This window comes from Ischnura elegans, chromosome 1 (genome assembly GCF_921293095.1).
Source record: "Ischnura elegans chromosome 1, ioIscEleg1.1, whole genome shotgun sequence".
In the NCBI taxonomy this organism is placed as follows: Eukaryota; Metazoa; Arthropoda; class Insecta; order Odonata; family Coenagrionidae; genus Ischnura; species Ischnura elegans.
Genome location: NC_060246.1, coordinates 92228978 through 92247011, shown reverse-complemented (window position 1 = coordinate 92247011; position 18034 = coordinate 92228978). Strand labels below are relative to the sequence as shown.

Here is an 18034-nt window from a genome sequence, read left to right as displayed (position 1 = left end):
TTTTCTCTTTATTTTGATATGAAAGTTATTAATATTAATTTAAATGTTTGAGGCTGCGTAACACTCAAAATAAAGCAAACGTAATGACAATCGTATAGAATATCTTGTCTATTTTTTAAGCGTCTGAGGGGGCACGTGCCACCGCCACCCCCCACATAAATCCACCCTACACATATGTATGGACAGTAACAGTTTAAAGACCGCACTAACTTGCCAACTGATTTTTTAAAATATTTTTTGCATATCCTATTTATTTTAAAACTAATTAAGAGAAATGATGAAAGAATGCTCGAACAAAAAATTTTCAATGCGTTTTCAAGCATGGTCCCAAATGGGAACACGCCAACAAAGTTTTATTGCTTGAAAAATAAACATATATATGACCAAAAACTAAGTTTAACGATATAAAATACACCTTATGAATAAATGAGCATTTGTTACTGGAGAGCGAGTGTAGGGAAAAATATCGAAGAAACTGCATACTCAAAACCTACAGAGGCGATGAAAATAACCAATTTTCAATAGGTATAATGAACGACCAATGTACAAAAAAGTCATGCAATTCACTTTAAAAATACTTCCATACTTTATTTACATAAGAATTGAAAAGTAATCACAGATAATAAATATTATTTTGATCAATTTTAATTAATATGTTCCCACATGGGAACATAAAACTGTAAACGGTTAGTTATCAAAACTAGCTTGCCATCCTCGAAGGTTATTCGGGATTTCCACCGGGTCAGGTTCTCCATCACGGCTGACGTTTCGGTGAACCCGTCCATCTTCATCAGGCCACGTCGCAATGCCCTGATGACGATGGATTTTTTTATAAATATGTTCCCAAATGGGAACAATTAACTGTAAACGGTTAATTATAATAACTAGCTTGCCATCCTGGAATGTGGTTCGGGATTTCCACCGGGTCAGATTCTCCATTATAATATAGGTATAATTAACGACCATGTTTCATCGAAACGCCGGCCGTGATGGAGAACCTGACCCGGTGGATATGCCAAAACACCTTACACGATACAATGCGCCGGGGAAGCCTGCGATAATTCTCAGCTTGCCATCTGTTTCATGTTTCCTTCCGCAGCAAATCATGTGCGACAGCATAGCTTTCGTCTTACTCTTTTCCTCGGGGATGCTAATGGTGGAGTCGTGGTGGCAGTTTGAAGAGCAGGCGCCAAGTTTGGAATCGATCGCAGCGAAAGCCGACAGCGAGGAGAACGCAGCCAACATGCGGCTTGGCGCGGGACTGTTCGCTATCGTGGCCGCCGCCTTCCACCTGGCAGACGCCTTCATCAACCTCATTCGAAAGGATTTCACCTAATTCTTCGCCGTCACACACTACCAACAAAAACATCCTAACCCGAAGCGTGTATTTAACTTCAATTTTGCATTAAATATTTTCTCTAGTCATATATTTTTCAATGTTGTTCTCTCCTTAGAATTACAAACATCACAAAATGAATAAAATTTCAAACAAGCATTTGCTATCACAGACTTCTTGAATAACACATTTATATAAGATTAAACAAACATTTTGTACGTCTAAAGTATTAAATTTTAATGTATATAAGAATGTTTAAGTTTATTCAGGAGTGAAGGTGGAAAAAATAGCAGCTTAATTGTTTGGTCTGTGATATTAATTATTGAGGCGGAGGCAAAAAGTACTTTTTACAGTCATTTTTCCAAAACTAAGGTTATTATGGTATTCACATGTAAAAAATTTTCAATGGATTTGATAGAGAGGCATTATCTTTGAGTAAACCAGCTTCAACTGATTGATTTAACTGAGGATAAAGGTAAGATAATTAGAGCCATTCCACCATTGCCTCTAAATCCAACGAATTTGACACTCCAAGTTTTTCAAATGATACATGCTATCATCACAAAAAAACTGGTAGCCACAATTTGAGATTATTATAACCCACTGAGATCAGTTTACATTAATAAAATTTCAACAATTTGAGATTAGCTACTAAATATAAACCGATTTGCTTAACCATCAGATTTCAAAACTCTAATTACCTTCCAAACTACCCGCATCAAGCGAGTCATTTTGCATTTACAATGCAGAAGGCATGAAATGTTTCATGGGCAAAATAAAGAACTGAATTACTTAATGTAATGCATGTAAATAGTATGTGATTATAATTGAAGCGCTAATATGAGAAACGTAGTAAGTAAGAAAATAAACGAAATTTCGTTTTTTCATGGAGGTAGTAGTACATGCACATGCTAATGGCATGGAAAAGGTAGAAAGTCAATTGGAAACATAATATAAGATACACTGAGTTGTATGTTCCACAAAAGGTTAATTGACCGACCCAGGTTTCGACATGTACACTTTGGCATTTGAAAATGACATAGTATGACATAGTGTACACGTTTTCAAATGAAATAGTGTACATGTTTTCAAAGGAAATAGTCTACTTGTCGAAACCTGGGTCGGTCAATTAAATTTTTGTGGAACGTACAACTCAATGTATTTTTAAATAAGTTTCCTGTCAACAAGTTCCACCAAATATCGCCATCCAGCCTTAAGTTAACAAGAAATTCAATTAGTACAATATATCAGTTGCTGCGATTGACGAAGTTTGTAAACTAATATTAGCTTCACAATGTTCAAAAACCTCCTTCTTTCGTCTCCTGCAAAATTCACATTTAGTGACTTATTACATTTCCATGTCAACACTTCAATTATTTCCTCAATTAATAATTATTATCACCAAAAAAAACAATAAAACAGCTATTTTTTCGCCCTTTCTCAATATTTTTCAATGTTCTTTTAGACAAAAAACGCATGAAGCTCAAGGCCTAACATGTTGAAAACTACCAACTATGCGCAAGGTTTCATAAGTGCTGGGAGACACGTGCAAAAAAAACCTGTTCACAGCATTGGAAACAATGGGTTACAATGATAACAACTCGAATGAGTGGCCTTCACACTGACTCGTGAAGACGCTAATATTCACATCGAGAGAAATGTCGTACTTCACCAGGCAAGCAGGTGAGTGGGAAACAACCAGCGAGGACTAAGGCAAAAACTAATGATAAGAAAAAACAATAAAAAACTATGGTGTTACATAACCACAATAATGACGGATTAAGAAAAAATTGGGCTTCACTATAATGTTAATATAGCTATAGCTGGCTTCTGCAATAACTGGACGTAAGAAATACAAATTAAAGCGAATAATTTGGATTGAATAAGGGTAAAGCACAAAAAAATTCTAAATTCTACACTCCCAAATGATTTGGACAGGTATTTTTAAGCAGTTCTAATTATTTTATTACTTTATTGCGGAGTGAAGTTTGCGGGGCATAAGTCAAAATTGATGGAATATCTATCAGGTACCCTTGATAAAAATGGTTCATTTCAAAAATTTGCTTATGAAGAGAAATTTCGATTAAAGATAATGGAGTTGTAATAATAAAATAATGTCCTAATGTGCACACTCTCACTCCAAACTTATACACATGTGCTTGTCATCAACTATTTTAACTATTATGCATTTTTAAAATTATTCCTCGAAATAATGGGATATTTTATCAAAGCAGCCTGAAAATAGCTACATTTTGAAAGGTAGATAACTCCAATGTTAAAAAGTCACTAGATGAAAATCAATGAATTCGGAAGAAAAGACTCACTACTTATGAGAACAAGATAGAATATTTGGTGATGAAGAGCAAATTTTCTTTATTACTGGAATGGCAAGGTTGAGAAAAATCTAAAGCCAAGGTAAACAAACACCATTAAAAAACCTTCCCATTCAATTCCATCATCCCATTAAAAAATAAAGGCAATGCTCGAGAAAAATACTTATCTCGGCAAAGGTTGTTTTACCTTGAGGTATCTGTATATTCTGCCAATATGTTTTCCAGGCATTCACCGCGTTGTTTGATGTCTGATGACGACAGTTTCGCCGGCAATTCCGACCTCTATTTCACGTCAGAGGAAGAAATCTCATCAAAAAACAAGGTGGAAGCCCGGGAAAAGTGCTCCCATCAACTACTCACCAAGGAAATCTTCGTAGGAACCGCTTTTTTTTTTAATCAAGAAAAATAATGGGTTTATCACCCCAGCGCAGGACACCAATTCAATTAAAATAAGCTGCATTAATAAATGCAATTCGTTAGAGTCAGGTGCAGAGCAACCAAGCTCATTTTTAGTTGTTTTGTTATAAATAAATCTGCAATAGAAATTTATCCGTTCCGCCAAATTCTAGAACGAATTTGGGCCATCTTTAATTCAGTTGCATCACGCAAGGGGTAATATCACATCACACAAGCATACAATGGTGGATAGGCGAGTAGAAAAAAATGGAAAGAATAGGGTAGTTTCCTTCATCAAAGAAAACGAAAGGCATTGATTGCGATTCGTTACCCACCATTAGTGTATTCATAATATACAAATTATTTGGTTTTAGAAATCCCAGTTTAGACGAATGTTAATGGTCAATTTTAACCTCATTTGAAAAAGGCCAGATTGGCGGCTATTCGATGCTACTCCACGTGACGTCACAGAGACCTAGATGCTACACGAGTAGTCAGGAATTTTACATCGCCTGAGATTATCAATGCATGCATGTGGCACAAAGCTCAAGGGAAACATTTCTTAATAATCACCTATTAAAATTGCCCAAGGTCGGAAAGTTTCCTTCTTTGAGAGGGTATTAATAATCCTTAATTAAGCCAAGCGCCACCTGCTAGCTGGGAACTCAGGTACCTGCTACCAGCCTGCATTGTAGCCGCCCTCATCGCCTCGCACCAAGGTGGCCTCGGCAGCCGGAACCAGAATGACGTCACACGGGCTTTTCCCAGCACTCATACTTAGCCGTCCCGTTTTCGCGCGCTTGAAAATTTTCTCTTTTCATTTAATCGCGAAAAATAGATATCTTCATTTAAAAATCTAAAAGCTTGAAATACGTACTCCAGGAGTAATAATCCTTCGATGTAGGCAATAAAAAATTATAGGAAACCACCCTACTCGTGCTTAGGTAGGCACGCGTGTAATTTGCAATCAAAGCAATCAATTTTAAAAATCATATGAGAAGTACTATTTCACTTGAGCAGCCAAATTAAGGGCACAGATATACTCGCTTCCTCACCACCAAAAGCTTCAACTATGCCCTCGCATTGCTCTTTTTAAGTTCCCAACAAACAATCTGAGAGAAACTATAAATAATACTTTTAGAGTTAACTTCGAAGACTTTAAAGCCACTCATTAGAATCTGATTAATCAAACACACCTCCCAGACTTTATATGTTAAAAGGAACTTTTATTTGGAAAAATCCTGCCTGGCAATCCCCAGGTTTCTGCCTTTTCTCATAGTCTACTACACTATCGTCAATTTATTTTGATTCTTAGAACTGATTTTTCTACAAAATACAACAGTAGCGAGTTATCCTCTTCGAATGTTCACCCTGATTGTATATTTTTTTAAATATTTAATTATTTTTTTGCATCCCCTCTTTAATGGTTATTTTTACTAGTCAACTCTTTCCAAATGATAATTTCTGTCATCTAGTCCTATATATGAAAATACTAGGAAATGAAAATTCAGTTACAATTAGTACGTAATACTGCATTTCCGACGATGCTAAGTACGATATTATGCCATCATTAAGGTATTGTAAGAAGTTCCTTAATAATTTCTTAGTATCGTTGAAACTACGGTCGGAAATAAAGTATCAGTGTGGAGTGTGCAAAGTGAATTTTCATTTCCTATTTCGCAGTTCTAACTAATAAAGCCACAAGAATTAAGAAAAAAATCTAGTTTCATCCCCTAAGCGTTTAAAGATTGAATTATCCCTCTTCATGATCTGGACCATATTCGGACCCAGAGCTTTATCCCCTCCTGATCCGAAGCGCCAACTCGAGCGTCACGGACTTGAACTACGTGGAGAGAGAGACGAGCAGACAGACGGTCGCACCATCTGTGCTAAAGACTGCGCAACTGCTTGACGATAGTGGCGGGATTAACAATCGCGGCATAACGAGCAAACGAGGGAAAGACGAGGAATGGGCGTCGATCGAAAGAGGTGAGGCGAAAGGTCGCGGAGGGAATCATAGGTTTCGTCCATTGGAAGGGTTGCCCTCTCTCTTTCTCTCCGTCTCCCACAGACAGACACATGCAAGAAATGGTTTCCACCCAGCACCATTAATAGAGAGGCAGAGAAGAAGGGGGGGAGGAAAGGGAGGGACGATTGTAGAATGGTGGGAAAGATGGGAACTGCGATCGGATAGCGGATGGAGGACGGGTGGAAAGATTGCGCTGTCGCTCGAATAAGCCATGTCATCATTGAGCTCTCCGTGAACGTGCCATCATTCGCGCGGATTATGAATCATATCAATCACGGGGGAAATGGAGAAGAGTTAAGAGGGGGGGGGGGCTGAGGCTGGGAAGTGTCGAACTAAACTTAGCGCCACCCACGTCTGGAATATTGATGGAAAATTTTATAAAGCAGTAGGATAGAAATTACTTCCAGTACTTAAGCTTCAATAAATCTTATGGAAACACACATTTTGGGACAAAACTCGAAAAAGTCATGGCCATGACAAACGTAAAAAATTTCTTGTCGTTTATGCGACGGCTCAGGGACAATTATAAAGTTTTTCTGCGCTACTTCGCAAGCGCAAATTCAGGGTTCAATTTTTGAAGGAACTATCGACTTTTGTGGCAATTACTACCAGGTTTTCTTTTGCGGTTTCGTACAGTTCTGTGGTAAATTTTCCATCACATTTTATCAAGAGAAAATTCCTTAAGCTTCACTGCAATCTAAACAACTGCCTTTAGTATCAAATTCCAGGTGCTTTAAATGATATCATTTTCAAATAATGCGGGCAATTAATTTCTCTGCTATTTTACATGGTAATTAATAGAAGAATTTGAAGTATTTCATGCTCAGCATTATTATGCAAGTAGGTAAAAATAGAAATTCTGATACGAAAAATGACTAATTAGCTAACTATTATAATAGGAAGAATACTGAAAGTAAAAATTGGAAACGATTCATTGCCATTTAAAACAATTCACTAAACAACAACTTATAACGTACACCATGCTTTTTAATTAACTCGCTCATTCGACCCAGGGGTGGCCAATCGTCTCGGTTCAGGGACCACAGTAAGGATGTGGAGGTAAGCAGAAGGAAATCATAGAAAACTACAATATATAGGCACAAATACACTTTTAACCGGAACCATAAATATTCATTTTCTAATTAATCACCCTCTCTTCAAGTTTACCTAAATTATATACTGATTTTTTTACTCACAGATTTTCCTCCTGCCGCAAAACAGAAAGTGCTCTTAACCACCAGTGAGCAGACATGGATTGCACATACCTGAAAATATAAAAGAAGTACAATGATTACTTATTGCATCACAATTAGTACAGGGCAAATATGATTTAAGCAGGATAGTCACAGAATTTAGCTACTGACGGGAATAAGTTCGTAAAACTATTCAAAACACAATATTATCAAATTAGTTTCCCCGCTAAGGTCGGCCAGGGATGGATTTAGGTCGCTGAATTTTGGGTTCACTACTTGGGTTCCGCCCCTTGATGGTATGCATTACCTCCCATCAACAGTGCGCCTGCTAAGACGAGAGGATTTTCGATAATCTCCAACTATCTTCAAGTATTACTTTTTTTTAGCTGGTTAAACAAATCTTGCATAGAAGAGTCACCTTAAGGATTAGGTACCATATTTTTTAATTTGCCAGCAATTACGATAGAGGCGCATCCGCTCCCCCCTTAATCCGCCCATGACGTAGTGTAATGAAACGTTTAACAAATTACTCCAGTCCCGAGCATTCTCTCCTCAAACACGAATTTTTTAACCCCCCACTCATTACCTACTCGCTTCACCGAAACTTTTTATTTCCTACGAATCTCCTGTACAAGTTTCATCTCCTCACTAAACGAGTCTAGCATCTCCTCGTTTCTTTTCCTCACCATATTAATATATAATTTTAAATAAAAATTTTATATTAATAAAAATTGATCCACTGAAAATATGATACGCATTTTACAAAAACTATTGGCTAATTTCACTGAATATACATTTGTTTCGGATGGCACGAGGTTTCACTAAAGTAGGAAATATATTCATTTAAGAGATAAAACTGGAGTTGACAGTATCAATCGACCGGAAAAGCGTGCACCAATGCTGCAAAGGCGCACTGACTCGGCCGATCCAGTGGAGTATGAATTCGAAAAGAATCTTTGACCGCGCACGAGAAGGAAACCTCGGTTCATGACGGATTGTTGCGACTGTTTTTCCAGGCCGCAAAAAAAAACTCCGTAGCGAACCATATGCTGCCCTCGGGACGCTTTATCCTTCTTTGGTTGATGCCTCCAAAGTTAGAAATATTAAATCCATCCATACTTCCAAAACCAAGGTGTATGATATCCTAATAAATAATCCTAAAGTGCTGTCTGTTTAAAATTGAAACGAAGTAAAACTAAATATATGTTAAATTGAGTGCCTAATACATACTGTTGAAGAATTAATCTACTGTACAATGTACATGAGTGTATTCAACAATATACCCGTAGTTATTACTGTTGTCATTACCTACCTTTTTCCTCACGGTTTACATGCTTAATCATATATTTAAATGTCATCCTAATCGTGTGCTCTTGCAATAAGACGTACGGCTGTATTATGAATTTCAAGTTTACCTACAATGAGTTTTTGCATTTCTTATTTATTTTTTGTTTTCCTTGTCATAATTGTATAAGTAATTCGATTTTGTTTATTGAGTTTATCATTGCATTATTGATCTAATTTTTGAATTTCATAATTTTATTATTTGAGATATCCTAGGTGTTACCCTAGTAATGCTCTCTGCAATAATATGTACGGCAGTATTATGAATTCGATTTTTTTTATTTTTTTTTGTTTTGCCTGTCATCATTGTACAACTTATTCGTTTTTTACATTGATCTTATCACTGCATTCCTAATCCAATACTTGAATTTCATTGTACATCAATATCTCTGGGGCTAAGAGTAGCCCACGTTAATAAACGTTATTATTAATATTTCAGTGAAGACTGCCTAATACATTCATGCAGGTGAACAGTATTGAAACCCTGGCCAGGAGGACGATGAGGAAAGTGCCATCCAGCGTTTTAGATGTGGGAACTAAGGAAAATCGAGAAATTTGGAAACAACAGAATGGAGAAGGTTCGGTGGAGGGATAGATGTGCAAACGAGGGAGTGATTGACATTGTGGTTCAGTATATAGTACCATCAGCTTTATACACCAAGGATGAAATTCGCCATGAAAAAATAATTTGGCTAAGCCGGAATTCGAAACCGAATACCCCGACTAATGGTCGGATATGCACCAGCCAGGGGCGTATCCAGGATTTCTTTCTGGGGGGAGGGGGGCACAAGCAAGGCCGTATCTAGGATTTTTTCTGGGGGGGAGCATAAGGATACCTCGAACGCAATGATAATGGGACCGTAAAAAATCTTGCATTTTTTTAAGGGTCTGGGGGGGCACGTGCCCCTCCCCCTAGGTCCGCCTATTGCACCAGCTACACCACCAAACCTGGTAGCATACCTGACAAGCAATTGGAAGATCCGGGTTCGAATCCCGGCTAAGCGCAACGATTTTTTGAAGCGGATTTTAAATTTAATGTATACTCTATACATAACATCTTTGCACCTATGCGCGTGACTGCGTACTAAGTCTTGTACTATGCAGTGCTTTTGGATGTTCGCATTAGTTTTACATGTGGGAGGGCAAATTACTTGTTGGGACGAGTTGGTACACCCTTCTGGATTGGGACACGGCCAAAAACTTCGTGAAGTCCACTATCGGTGGATAGATGATCGTAAGAGACGGAAAAGAGTAGCCTCTGAACATTTGAACATAGCTAATGCCACGTGGAGGACTGCAATCGAACATGAAATGAGGGGATAACAAGAATGTTAATACTCCTAACAATTCTAGGATATAATATAGATGTTGATGAAGTCTCCACGCGTTCTCCAATGGCTAAGTCATACGGGAACTGACGAAGTTTCCATAAAAACGTCGTTTCAATCCATGTGAAAAGCATCTCTATGCAAACGAGTCAAAACAAAGTGAAGGTTAGGGTAAAATATATTTTCTCGCATCCAATCCACCCTCAGCTGCGTTCGATTACACACTCCTCGGAGAGGAATCATAAAACTAACAAAATTATTCTCCCTTCTTCGAATGGAACCACCTTTTTTACACACAGTACATACTTCTCATACGCGATCATCAATGCATACAAAAATGTATTGAAGTATAAAGCTCCGAGGAATTTACCAGGGTAGGCGTCCGTAGTCAATTACCCTGTGGATAACCCGCGAAACTAATCAGCATCATACGCCTGGAAAGCATCAGGTCTTTCATTGAGATAGATTTTAATGAAGGACCTTACTTCTATCGAAACCAAAATTAAACTTGTTCAATCACTATTAAAAGTGATGATATACATTTCATGCCTTATTTCCTAGTAAGGTTACTCAGTACCTTCCTCGGGGTGAGGCCTTTGAGCTGAAATACAATTCCTGCTAAACATTATAAAGGTATCTCAAATAATCACATCCTGAACGCATTCATTTTCATTAAACGCCTAATATTGTCAGCATTCACTTCAAAGCAGGGAAACCACCCTAAAATATTACCGCTATTCCAGCAATATGAGAAGACCTGAAAGACCTTCAAAGGCTTCATTGCGTAAGATAAATTTCGAGTTGTTGAGACTATGCTAACGAGGAATTTACACGGCTGTTGGTTTTTCTTATCTTTGGCCAAGGGCTTAAAAAAGACCCAGAACCGGTATTTATCAAAACAAAACAGTTGCAATAAATGAACTCGGCTTCCACATATTTATCACTGAAATTAGTGCGATTACACAATGCACATAGGAGAGGCAGGTAGGTTCTACTCAATTTATTTTTAGCTTAGGGGGCTTAAGCTCGCGATATAAAACCAGAACCAGGAAAAATATGGATTTCCCAATAACCCGAGATCTCCGGCATTATCCTTAAAAAGAAAAACCTGTCCAATCAGAAACGGAGGCAAATAGTTCCGCGAATTTCCTCAAAACTTCGCGGGCAACGCTTTGACTCTCCCGCGCTTATCTTGCAGGAAAGATAAATGAACTTTAACCGTGAATTCGGCAGTAAATTTTATTAAAATGAAGACCATTTCAGAGACATTCAATATAGTATTCCGCTAGGCAACACATTTCAACATGAATATTCACATCACAATTCAACAAAAGCAGCTGCGGATGCCCATTCAAAACATTCAGCAAAGTAAATTACTAACCTTAGATCAGGACTGGAAATTAGATTCTAACATTTTAGTGTGAGAAGTTTCACGAAATGGACTACGCACAGCTATTCAAATTGTATTGCTGCTGTTAATAGCCATTTGAAGAAGAGAAGAGCCAACTGAGAAAACTTGGAATACAAGTCATCTCGATGATTGCAACAAAAACACTTCTTTATCCACACTTTTAATGAAACACACACCAAGCCAGGTTTCAACGGATAATCGTCATTTTCAAGTTCACTCGTCAAAACCTGGGAACGCTTCAATGGTGGAGATAGTTACTGAAGAAGTGTTAGCACCATGATAGAAAAATCCCACAAAGTATAAACCTGAGACGATTGGTTTAAATGATTTATCACTTCGATCTCGTATGTAAATTGGTTTGTCAGACGGGATGAAAATGGTCATTGAGCGCAGGTAACAGGGTGGTGTCAATTAAAAATGCAGTGCCTCCTAGTACTCCTTCATATTGATTAATTATTACCTTTTGCGAATATATTGAGAACTAGATCGATTCCAGGAGGTTTTTATCCAGCTCCCAACTCGTCCGTCGCGTTATAATTAAGTTCTTAATACTGGGAAAAGCCCGTGTGACGTCATTCTGGTTCCGGCTGCCGCCGTGTGAGGCCACCTTGGTGCGAGGCCATGAGCACCTCTACGATGCAGGCTGCTAGCAGGTAGCGCTTGGCTTAAATAAGGATTATTAATACCTTATGAAGCGAAGAAAACTTTCCGACCTTAGCCAGTTTTAATAAGTGATTATTAAGACATGTTTCCCTGAGCTCTGTGCCTCATGCATGCATTGACAATCTCAGACGATATAAAACTCCTGACTACTCGTATAGCATCTAGGTCCCTGTGACGTCACGTGGAGTGGCATCGCATGGCCGCCAATCTGGTCTTTTTCAAATGAGGATAAAATTGACCATTGCCATTCTTCTAAACCGGTATTTCTAAAACCAAATAATTTGTATATTATGAATACACTAATGGTGGGTAACGAATCGCAATCAATGCCTTTCGTTTTCTTTGATGAAGTAAACTACCCTATTCATGAATGGAATTCGGAATTCCAGTCGGAGTAGAATAACCCTTCGTGAATGCATGATTGCTTAACAACCTTAAATTATGGATCACATTTAGAATGATTTAAATAATTTTGAACTACGCCCAGGTGACGCGACTATCTATAAATAACTCCTCCACCCATACAAAAACAAAGATTCGGCGAAAGTGACGTCTCTGCCTGGCAAATCCTATTATTTGCGACATGACAGTCGATGATTTCCGAGAGGATGGTGCTGCTCAGAAATTGTCACGCAAAATCAGCGCCTTATCGCACAGGTGAGCTAAGGTGTTTTTAGAGCCCTCTGTCGGCATCCAGAAAAGGGCGAGGTCGGACTTCTCGACAACCTTCTCTCGCTAAACTCAACAATCCATTTCGGCCCCCAATTATTACGGCGAAAGTATTTTTTTAAGAAGGTCAGACCTATTTTGATAATGACTAGTTCGCGAATAAACCCGGAAGTAACGCCCTCCGTGGAATATTCAAACTACTGCGTCATGTCAACGGTTTCGATAGGACGAGAACAGAGGCAGGCAAGATCCTAACAGGCTAAGAGAACACAAGAGAGAAACATATCGCTCCCGATCAACCGGACGTTTTTCGCATTTTTTTCGTGAAGTATTACTAGTTTAAATCTTGGAATACCATATTGAAATTTCCAGGTACATGGAATAATTTTTTTTAACATTTGCCTGTATCAAAAGCTCAACAATTTAACCCCTGAGAAAATAGTGACGCAAATTTTTCAAAATCAAAATTCAAAATTTTTAGTTGAAAATGAATGTTAAATACGGTTAATTCTGCACACTCAGCCTATTTAAAGATGGTAATGTCAGTAACCATCAAAGAGAGCATTCCACCAAAAGACCTACTTAAAGCGGGAAATTTAAACGTAGAAGGAAGTAAGGAAACAATTTATCAGAACTTATATTTGGAGTAGGTACTCTACGGAAGTGAGGCATGGACACTAGGGCGGATCGCAAAAATCGATTTTTTTCAAATCCATCTGGCCCAATGAAAAAAAGTTGTGGGACCGATCAAAAATAAGGCCTGAAAAATTTGAGACCTGTACGTGAACCCCTGACCCTCGCTCAAATGCAATTAAGGGGGGGAGGGTCAAAATTCGAAAAATATAGTATTTTATGGTCATTACCTACAGATTTTGTCGAGTTACTGCCCTTTTAGGGCAAAAATTTCGTGCATTTTGACGTATCTGCCACCGTTTAACCACAAAATGCCTAATTTGAGTCCGCGTCAGCGAAGAAAATATTCCAACGCCCACGCAGCGTCGCGGATACCAGAGCCGCAGGCCGATCCCTTCCCCTCCACGCTCGCTTCTCCCCCTCCCACGCCTCTAATACAGCAAAATTCATCTCAGGCATGCTGCTAGGAGGTCGTTTATCTTTGATAATATAAATCAGAAAATGGTAGAAGGTAAAAAACGATGCGTAGTGAGACGACTTGTTCCTTATTTGGCGCCTCGTCGTCGTTAAACAAATCGATGTTACCAACTTTTAGAGAAGTGATGAAATATTTTTAGATCTTCGCACGCAGGAAAGGAGACTACGGTCTATGAAGACGCCTCTCGACTGGCTTTGAAGGTTTGGGAACTTAGGTTATGCACTTCTATTCCGGTATTGTCCGACAGCTGTGACTAAATGGATGAATAAGGGTGAAGGCCGCCGGCGTTCCCTCCTCGCTCCCCTCTCGAACGCCCCAGATGCACCAAAATTCACACCAAGTGCGTCTTTCTTCGTTAATCTTACTAATATTTGATGTATCAGCATCGTCCAGTGAGGAACAATCACGAAAGAATTACTCAATTACCTGCTTTCCAGTCTGTATTTCTTATGTTAGTGTCATTCCTCGTCTTTTGCTGCTGTCAACAAAGTTTTGGTGAATTCTTTCGCGAATCTCTGATCCGTATGTATTGTAAAAGGAATATTGAAATTCAAATTTGAACTTACATCAATAGATTTTTAAATTCCACAGCGCTAAGCTCAAATATAGCCGTAGGAACCGGAGTCTCTCTCCAATATATCATCAGCGGGTAGTTCTTTACGTCGATATTAAAATGCAGCAATTAAAAAAATCTCGGATTGGTCGCCAAACGCATCCTTGCAGAAATGCAAATTAGGACCCTAGATTACCCTCCCAATGTTTATGTCGCAAATCCAAGTCAACATAGTGCAATTAGCAAATAGACCACTGTAAGGGATGAAATACGATTTGATGCTTTCCCGGCGAATGATGTGGGTAAACTATTTTCGGGGTTCAAAAAAATTTATCCCTTAGGATGAGCCCCCAGTTGGAGCTTGAAATTTTGGCCATTATGGAAAAATTAACCCGGTGGGAATCCCGAGAAGAGTCTACCCACACTGCAAGGGATGTTGGAATTATGCTCATAGCAAAGGGATGATGCCTCCTTTTTGGGCGGTATTCGCTCGGTACCATCATAATCAACTCCTTTTTATTTTTTTGTATCTACTTTTCACTCGGAAAGGAATCGATAATCGCAGATTTTATAACTTTTGCTAATCCTCCGACGGACGAAGCAAACCCCCAAAAGTGGACCCTGGTTCTTCAACTAACACCACACATTCACCTCTATACTTGTATTGATAAGTCCTCTTGCCTTTTTTCACCAGACAAGAGTATAGTCTTTCCAATAAAATGGCGCCCTTTGAAGACACCTCTCTTTTCTTATTGACAGTAATTAGCATCTTTTTCTGTCTAGGTAAGTAATATCTGGTACACTAGCTTTGTATCTTACGAAGTTATGACTTTTGCGTCAGCTAAAGTTGCGGGAACGATCATTGTTGTTGCTTGGTTCTTTCATATACCTCTATCACAGTTGGAAGACGCATTTTCCCCGAAGAAGTTCCAATTTGAGTTTATAGTCCTTATTGTTTATTTCATGAGGAAAGTAGAGATACAAATCGGCTAATTTCTCGCCAGTTTAATTTTCTTCGGATGAATTGATGAAGAAAATTTTTTATACTATTTTCCCGTACAAGAATTGACGATGATGACTCAACGCTCTCCTACGATTCCCTATTTTCCTCAGTTGTCGAGTTTCTTTAGGGTTCAATACAGCAGCCATCATCTTTCTTTTCGTCAGATTGTCTCTCAAAATACTTCTTCAATGGGGGAACCTTATTCTCCTCCATGCACTTGCACGCAAAAATATCGCATAATTTAAAATGTTCCCTCAAAATTATTTGAGTCTTATACTTCAATGAAACCCTACTTTTGGCCTATTACGATTTTCCGTAAGTTTTAGTACTTCCTGTGGTACCGCTAAATCCATTTAGTCACAGCTGTCGGACAATACCGGAAAAGAAGTGCCTAACCTAAGTTCCCAAACCTTCAAAGCCAGTCGAGAGGCGTCTTCATAGACCGTAGTCTCCTTTCCTGCGTGCGAAGATCTAAAAATATTTCATCACTTCTCTAAAAGTTGGTAACATCGATTTGTTTAACGACGACGAGGCGCCAAATAAGGAACAAGTCGTCTCACTACGCATCGTTTTTTACCTTCTACCATTTTCTGATTTATATTATCAAAGATAAACGACCTCCTAGCAGCATGCCTGAGATGAATTTTGCTGTATTAGAGGCGTGGGAGGGGGAGAAGCGAGCGTGGAGGGGAAGGGATCGGCCTGCGGCTCTGGTATCCGCGACGCTGCGTGGGCGTTGGAATATTTTCTTCGCTGACGCGGACTCAAATTAGGCATTTTGTGGTTAAACGGTGGCAGATACGTCAAAATGCACGAAATTTTTGCCCTAAAAGGGCAGTAACTCGACAAAATCTGTAGGTAATGACCATAAAATACTATATTTTTCGAATTTTGACCCTCCCCCCCTTAATTGCATTTGAGCGAGGGTCAGGGGTTCACGTACAGGTCTCAAATTTTTCAGGCCTTATTTTTGATCGGTCCCACAACTTTTTTTCATTGGGCCAGATGGATTTGAAAAAAATCGATTTTTGCGATCCGCCCTAATGGACACTGACAGCCGTAGAAAAATCTAGGGTAGAGGCCTTCGCAATGTGGTGCTACAGATGAATGATAAGGATCAAATGGATCGACCGAGTAAGTAATGAGGAAGTCTTAAGAAGATTAGGCGAAAAGAGGGGCCGGGAACCAAGTCAGAGACTTATACGCCGGCGCTCCCAGGGTGGGGTTAGGATGGGAAGGAAAAAGGAAAGAGGCGCCGCCGCGATAGGAGCCCGACGACGCCACTGGGATAGGGAAGGAATGGGAATCCCTCGCCGCTATAAAAGCGACCAGGGCCCACTACTAGCGAAACCATACTTCAACATTTGTACGAAAAGGAAAGATTTTCCTGCGAGGAAGAAAAATCCTACGATTTTTCGTAGATAGCATGTCTTGAGACAAGATGATGAAGACAATCGTCGAGGGACAAGTAGGTGGCCGGAATGGAAAAGGAAGACCTCAAATGAAATATATTGGAACAGGTAAAGCGGGTGTGAAAGAGAAGAAATAAGTATGTGTAAAAATATTAGCTGATAGGAGAATTGAGTGGAGAGCTGCGTCATACCAAATCCTAGGATTGTTGATCAGTCATGATGAATGTTAGTATTGGACGCAACGAGTACAGAATGTCGAGCGGAATGGGTACGTTCCCTTGAAATCCAAAACTGAAGGAAATAACTCAGATAAGTTTGTACGGCACTCGAGCACTGATATCTTCTCGGCTTGGTGCAATCAATTAATTGCAAAAGCAAATAAAAAACAGGAGCTACAGATAGCATAACATGAATAAAATTATGGGATGGATACCCGACACACCAAATTAAATAGTCAATAAATTTGGCGCAGCTAAGCTTCTGGGTTATCCTTCGCGTCCATTCGTCTTCGTGACAACAGTTTCGAAGTCCTATACAAGTACAACGCCTATATGAGACGGAAAAAAACTTGCATCCGACATTTCAAACCCGAACACGCCTGCTGCAACGTCGGCGAAACTGCCGTCCTGAAGATGCATCGACGCGGAGCATTACCCAGAAGCTTAGCTGCGCCTACTGCACCACTCCGTGGAGGTCTCCATCACAAAACATTACTTCTTTTTGTACACGGAAAAAAAATACTTTTCCCTGGGTAACGGTCGCAAAAATTCCTAAGCCATGACAGCCCATCTCCCGGCCCATCTCATCATGACGAAGTCGACAAAATTATGACCTTTACGCCATATGCTGGTAATACGTTACGGTCGGAGGAATGATTCAATCGTTGAATAAATTCAACTCAATAATACTCAATTTTGGACACTTAGGGAGGAGGATTAGAGAAGACTGAAGGCATTCGAGATGTGGGTGTTTCGAAGAATGGAGAAGGTGATGTGGACGGAGAGGAGGAGCAACGACGAAGTGCTGGACATGGTGGGTGAGGCGAGACAGCTTGTAGATGAGAAACGTGGGAGACAGACGGTATTGATGGAGTGAGTACTTAGCGAAATGAGAATCTTAATAACAGGGTTAGAAGGTAGAACGTTGGGTAAATGAGGGAGAGGAAGGAAGACAATAGGACTTTTAGATAGAATGAAAGGGAATAGGCATTATTGTGAATTGAAGATGGAAGCACATGTAGGAAGGGGAGGCTG

At 39.3% G+C, this 18034-nt stretch overlaps 2 protein-coding genes across 5 annotated transcripts in view; one reads left to right on the top strand and one right to left on the bottom strand.

The window, feature by feature from the left end:
* The window catches only part of LOC124165979, a 52342-nt gene extending 50917 nt beyond the window's left edge, over window positions 1-1425 (top strand). For all 4 annotated transcript variants that reach the window (XM_046543576.1, XM_046543551.1, XM_046543569.1 and 1 more), the window contains one exon: window positions 1100-1425. The gene's annotated coding sequence lies outside the window, so the exon portion shown is untranslated. The remainder of the gene's footprint in view (window positions 1-1099) is intronic.
* LOC124165975 (adenylosuccinate lyase) overlaps window positions 1-18034 on the bottom strand; it is a 400694-nt gene that overhangs the window by 270562 nt on the left and 112098 nt on the right. The gene's annotated exons all lie outside the window — the stretch shown is intronic.